General features: G+C 47.2%; 1 protein-coding gene across 5 annotated transcripts in view; it reads left to right on the top strand.

The window, feature by feature from the left end:
• Window positions 1–2,363: 2,363 nt before the first annotated feature.
• PIK3CB (phosphatidylinositol-4,5-bisphosphate 3-kinase catalytic subunit beta) overlaps window positions 2,364–6,000 on the top strand; it is a 178,951-nt gene continuing 175,314 nt past the window's right edge. For 2 of the 5 annotated variants that reach the window (XR_015148968.1, XM_086362189.1), the window contains exon 1: window positions 2,379–2,641. The gene's annotated coding sequence lies outside the window, so the exon portion shown is untranslated. Of the gene's footprint in view, window positions 2,642–2,751; window positions 2,869–6,000 lie in introns of those variants that run through there. The other 3 variants (XM_086361989.1, XM_086362070.1, XM_086361924.1) reach the window with 3 other exon arrangements.

Raw genomic sequence — 6,000 nt, 5'->3', positions numbered from 1 at the left:
TATGGGGTCGCTGAGGGTCAGACATGACTGAGCGACTTCACTTTCACTTTTCACTTTCATGCATTGGAGAAGGAAATGGCAACCCACTCCAGTGTTCTTGCCTGGAGAATCCCAGGGACGGGGGAGCCTGGTGGGCTGCCGTCTATGGGGTCGCAGAGAGTCAGACACGACTGAAGTGACTTAGCAGCAGCAGCAGCAGCAACTCCTTAATTACATCTGTAAAGACCCTTTCTCCAGAAAGCCTATGTTCCCAGGTTCCTGCAGACAAATCTTTTAGAGGGCCAACATTTAACCTGCCACAGCATCCTTGGATCCATCCTTGCAACTAGTATTTTCTTTAATTTTTCAATAGTGAAGTTGCTCAGTTGTGTCCGACTCTTTGCGACCCCACGGACTGTAGCCTACCAGGCTCCTCGGTCCACGGGATTTTCCAGGCCATAGTACTGGAGTGGATTGCCATTTCCTTCTCCAGGGGATCATCCCAACCAATAGGGTGGAGTTAATGTATTTCTTGGTTCTTGAATAAGTATATGTATTTAAATTTCAATAGATTACTCCTAGAAAGTTTGTGGCAATTTACACTCCCATCAGAGCTTGTTTCCCCAAGTAGTATTGATTGGTCTTGTTAATGTTGGCCAATCTAATGAGTGAAAAATGGATTACTGTTTTGTTTTACCATGAAAATTAGTGAAACAAGCATCTTTTTAATGAATCATTTGGATCTTCTCATTCATTAATTGCCTGCTTATACCTGTTGCCTGTATTATAAAAACATTTCCCTGATAGCTCAGTTGGTAAAGAATCTGCCTAAGATACAGGAGACCCTGGTTTGATCCCTTGGTTGGGAAGATCCCCTGGAGAAGCGAAAGGCTACCCACTCCAGTATTCTGGCCTAGAGAATTCCATGGGCTGTATAGTACATGGGGTCGCAAAGAGTCCCAAAGACAGGACTGAGCAACTTTCACTTCACTTCAAGTGGACTTTTAAAAAGCCAAATTTTCTTTTATTAAAGTCACTCAGTCGTGTCCAACTCTTTGTGACTCCATGGACTATACAGCCCATGGAATTCTCTAGGCCAGAATACTGGAGTGGGTAGCTTTTCCCTCCTCCAGGGGATCTTCCCAATCAAGGGATCGAACCCAGGTCTCCAGCATTGCAGGCAGATTCTTGACCAGCAGAGCCACAAAAGAAGTCCAAGAACACTGGAATGGGTAGCCTATCCACTTAGAGTGACTCACCTGTGTTAGAGATGAAGTGTGTTTGCCATGTTTGGTGCAGTTCTACTCCATCTGTTTATTTCTTTTATAAAGAACTTGTCTTAGTGTGATGTCATGCAAAACTTGCAAAGTATTTAGGTATTTTTTTTGGGGGGGGATGAGTCTGGGCTTCCTGTCTTAGTGTTTCACCTCACTAAAGTTATATTAGTATTCTTTAAAAAAATTTCTTGTCTGTTTTGTATATTTTTATGTCTGTCTCTTCTGGAACCTAATTTTTGAATATGGCATGGCTCTAGATTTGACTACTTATGAAGGAATTAAATCAGGATCACTGATCAAATAAACTATTCTTTTATCACTGGCTTGTATGTCACCTTTGCTTTAATTACTAGATTTACTAGAGATTTCATCCCAGACTACTGGACTGTTTACCTGAGCTATTACACAACTTTACAACAGAGTACCTTTACAGTAAGTTAAAATTTTGGTTTTCAGTAAGAGAAATTCAAGTGAACCACTAAGAAAGAGAACCATGAAATTTCCCAGTTGAGGTCAAAAGATAACAGGAGATAAGGTATGCGAACAGAGCTGGGTAAACTGTAAGGCTTTGCAGATAAATGCTGGTTGTTATCGCAAAAAATGAGCACACAGAAAAAGAATCTTGGGCTTGAAAGGCTGAACTTTTGCTTTGATGGCCAATGCAGGGATTGAAGGGTCAGCGGCTGGGAGGCCGACCTAACTAACATCCCCACCCATAGAACAGGAGTGACAGAGCCGGAGAGGGAAAAGCAAAGTGCGTACCCAGGAACCTAGCAATCGGTTCAAAGTCGCAGAACTGAGGCCAGCGATTGACAAGAGAAAGCCGGCAAGTAAACGTAGGAACAGAGGAATCTCTCGGAGGTGGCTTCGAAGGTTGAGGCAGGTGCTGGGTCTCTCCTGAAAGTAGCTTGCTGGGAATTCCCGATCCCAAGTCCTCCCAGAGCCGCAAAGAGAACTGCCTCAGAGCACCACCGCCACAGGGCAGGCAACCGTGGAGAAAGAGGCGAGGGTTCCGCCTAACTCTCCTCCCAGCTGGGACCGGCGCGGCCCGGCCCGGCCCGCAGATCGGGGATTGGCCGGAGCGGCGCACGGGGCGGGGCGTGGGCTGCTGGGAGGTGGGGCGGGAAGGCGAGCGCGCGCGCGCGCGGGCACGGCGGCGGCGCGCGCGTGCTCCGTCGGTCGGTACGGCGGCGGCGGAGCTTGCCATGGCAGTGGGCGGTGGGCTGGTGTAGCGCCGCGCGGGGCAGGCGGTCGGCGATTGAGAGAGACGGGAATGGGGGCGCCGTAGCTGGAAGGTTGCGGCGGCCTGGTCTGCTGAACGCGCACCAGGAGCTGAGAGCGGGCGGCCGCGGCGGCGGCGGCGGCGGCGGCGGAGCGCTGAGCAGGTGAGTGCAGCGGCGCGGGACCCGGATGCGGCACGGCTGAGGCGCGGCGCGGTCGCGGCGGGCCTCTGAGGTGCCCCGGCGCGGGCCGCGGGCGCGCTCTTACCCGCCACAGCCTGCAGCGCCGGCGACTGGGGTGCCCGCGCCACGCTTCCTGCTGGCGCCGAGGACACCCGCCCGCCGGCCCGTGGGGGCGCCTGGCTCGCCTGCGGCCTCCCGGGCTCTCCAAGGTGAGCGGCGCTCCCCGGCCTCCGGGCGGCAGGGATGGGGCCGGGCGCCCCGGTCTGCCGGCGGTTTGAGTCGCTTTGATGAGGGGCGTCTGCGGAGAGGCGGCGTCCTCTTTTCCTGCGTCTCAGCGGACACCAGCGAGCTGCCGACTCTCAGATACCTTTTTGCGCAGTGTATTTTAGGGCCGGGGATCCTGGACTGTTGGGATAGGGTCTTGTTTTCAGATCCCAGAGCCTCTGGTGACCAGTCCTGGGGCCTTGAATCTGAGTATCCGGATTTGTTAGTGGGAACAATTACACGTACTTCACCCGGGTTGTTGTGAAGCTAGCACAGGGTGATGTGCGTGACCGAACAGCGAGTGCTGGATCAGGTGGCTATCAGGAGTAACTCTGCTGAAGCATCTTACCTTGTTAACTGTCCCTGATACCTGGTTGCTGGTGTACTTTTGGGGGGCACGCTTGTTTCCGAAGTGCTTTGATGTTGCAGTAACCTCTACTGAAGTTGCTTAATATTAGAGCCTGTTATCTTAACAGTATCCAAGATCGTGGAGTCGCTCTCTTTTATTTTTTTGCGAAGGCTTTCTTGGAATACCTGTCTCGGGTACTGAATGGGAATTGCTGCTGAAATAAAACTGAGCGAATTTACCATTCTCTTCGGATGCAAGACGGTGGGACGCATTAAACTTGAAGTGCTTTGCTGTTTAAAATCTTAAGTGCCACTTAAACTCTGTCACTTGTTACAGAGTATAAACAGAAGAATATGGAAACAGACTCCTTTTTCTGCATTGCTACATGCACGAAGGGAGTGACAAGTGGTTTTGTAAACATCATTGTGGGCAGTGTTACTGTCTGGTGAAGTCATCATAATTAAATTAGATGAGTACTTATTTTGAAGCCCTGAATGCATGTTTGAAAATATGAGTCCTAATAAAATCATCGCCAACGAGTCAGAATTCTCAGCAGTTCATTAATCATTTGGGGATTTTTAGGTTACACTGTTAAGATTTTTATGGTAAAAGCAGAACTGCTTAAGTCATGATAATGTAGAATCGGAGAGGGTGGTCAGGATAAAGATCTTAACTTAGTTTCAGAAGGCAAGTGTGGAGCAAAGTTAAAATCTTAAACTTTAGAACTGAAATTGTATTCACCAAAGCAAAAACGGTTGAAACCGAAAACTTTGTTGTACAATCTCTGATTCCCATCCTGAGGTTCTTCTGCCTTCAGAGAGTTTTTTAGAGGTGGGGAAAATTGAGTTGGGTTTTGATTTATTTCCATTTTGCCCCTCTTGTCTGTATTTCCTACTTTTCTTAGAGACTGTCCGGAAAGGTTTTTGATCCAACTTGCTTTGTGACTGTAAACAAAATATATAGAAAAAATTAAAATTAACCTTGTAATCTAAATTATGTACTTCCTTGTAATCTAATTGTTGTTCTTCCTAAATTAAGACCTTCCCTATTTCACTGGTGAAACGAACAGTAAAAGCGCTACTAGTCACTGCGAAAAGGTCGAAAGTCACATCTTGGTTCTTAGAGCTGATTATTGTTTAGTCGCTAAGTTGACTTTTTGTGACCCCTTGGACTGTAGCCCGCCAGACTCCTCTATCCCTGGGATTTTCCGGGTAAAAATACTAGAGTAGGTTGCCATTTCTTTCTCCGGGGTATCTTCCCAACCCAGGGATTGAACCAGCGTCTCCTGCATTGGCAGAGGTTGACAGGAGAATTCTTTACCACTGAGCCACCAGGGAAGACTGGTTTTGGGTTCCACATAGCTGGGACTTTGGGATGCCACCTGTCTTCTTGGGCCTCAGTTTTTGTTTACAGAATTTGAGAGTCTCTGTGGCCAGGAGTTGGGAGGTTGTGGTTCATTAGAGAATTATTATATAAAGTGTCCTTCCAGGACACTACATTTTTATGGTTTTCTTTCCCTTTATCTCTTCTGTTGACTTTTTCTTCTCTTACTGAATTCTGAACATCCTAATGCCTCAGGGCATCCAAGCCCGTCTCTCTCCTTTTTTTCCACCTGTATTCTTTCTGCGTGATCTCATCCTGTCTGGTGGTTTAAATACTACCACTGTGCTGTGGACTCTACAGATTTTTATCTCCAGCCCTGACCTTCAGATTTCTTCTACCTGCCTATATATCTTCACTCCGTTTGTGTTCAAAGTGGAGCTCTTGATTTTCATTCTTCAATCTATTCCTTCTCCAGCAGTCTGGATTTCATAAGAGCACCCATCTGCCCCCTCTTCCTTCTACTTAAGTGAAAAATCTGGTGGTCATTCTTTCTTTTCTTTCTTAAATTTTGGCTGCCCTGAGTCTTTGTTGTGGCTCAAAGCCTTCTCTAATTGCAGCTCTCTAGTTGCCGCATGCTGATTTAGTTGCCCTGAAACATGTGGAATCTTTGTTCCCTGACCAGGGATTGAACCTGCATCCCCTGAATTGGAAAGCGGATTCTTAACCACTGGACCACCCTGGTGATCATCCTTTTTTGTGTTTTTAAATTAAAAAAAAAAAAAAAAATTTTTTTTTAATTGAATTGTGATCATCCTTAATTCATCACTTTGCCTTACTGCTCCTCCACCACCCAGAGCAGACCCTGTTGATTTTGCCTCCAAGATATATTTATTTTATTTTTATTTATTTTTAAAAAATGAAGCCAACTCTATTTAATTTATTTTTATTAATTTATTTTTGGCTGCACTGGATCTTCATTGCTTTGCTTGGGCTTGCTCTAGTTGTGGTGAGCAGGGGCTTGTCTTTGTTGTGGTGCTTGGCCTTATTACGGTGGCTTCTCTCATTGTGGAGCATGGGCTGTAGGTACATGGGCTTAAGTAGTTGCTGCACGCAGACTCCAGAGCTTGGGCTCAGTAGTTGTAGCTCAGACCCAGTTGCTCCATGGCATGTGGAATCCTCCCAGACCAGGAATCGAACCCATGTCCTCTGTATTGGCAGGCAGACTGTCATCCACTGGGCCACCAGGGAAGTCCATGTTTGTTTTTATTGCCACCACTCCAGTTCTTCCTGGTTAGTAGCTTCCTAACGGGTCTCCTTGCCCCTGACCTTGTTCTCCTACAGTCCATTTGCAGACAGCAGTCAGAGTGAACTTTACTTACTTTCCTGCTCCAGTGACTTACTACAC

Source organism: Bos grunniens, chromosome 1 (genome assembly GCF_055505025.1).
Source record: "Bos grunniens cultivar Pamir isolate PY7600 chromosome 1, Bosgru_T2T1.0, whole genome shotgun sequence".
Classification (NCBI taxonomy): Eukaryota; Metazoa; Chordata; class Mammalia; order Artiodactyla; family Bovidae; genus Bos; species Bos grunniens.
Note: the sequence above shows the minus strand (reverse complement) of the source record. Positions and strands in the feature narration are given on the sequence as shown.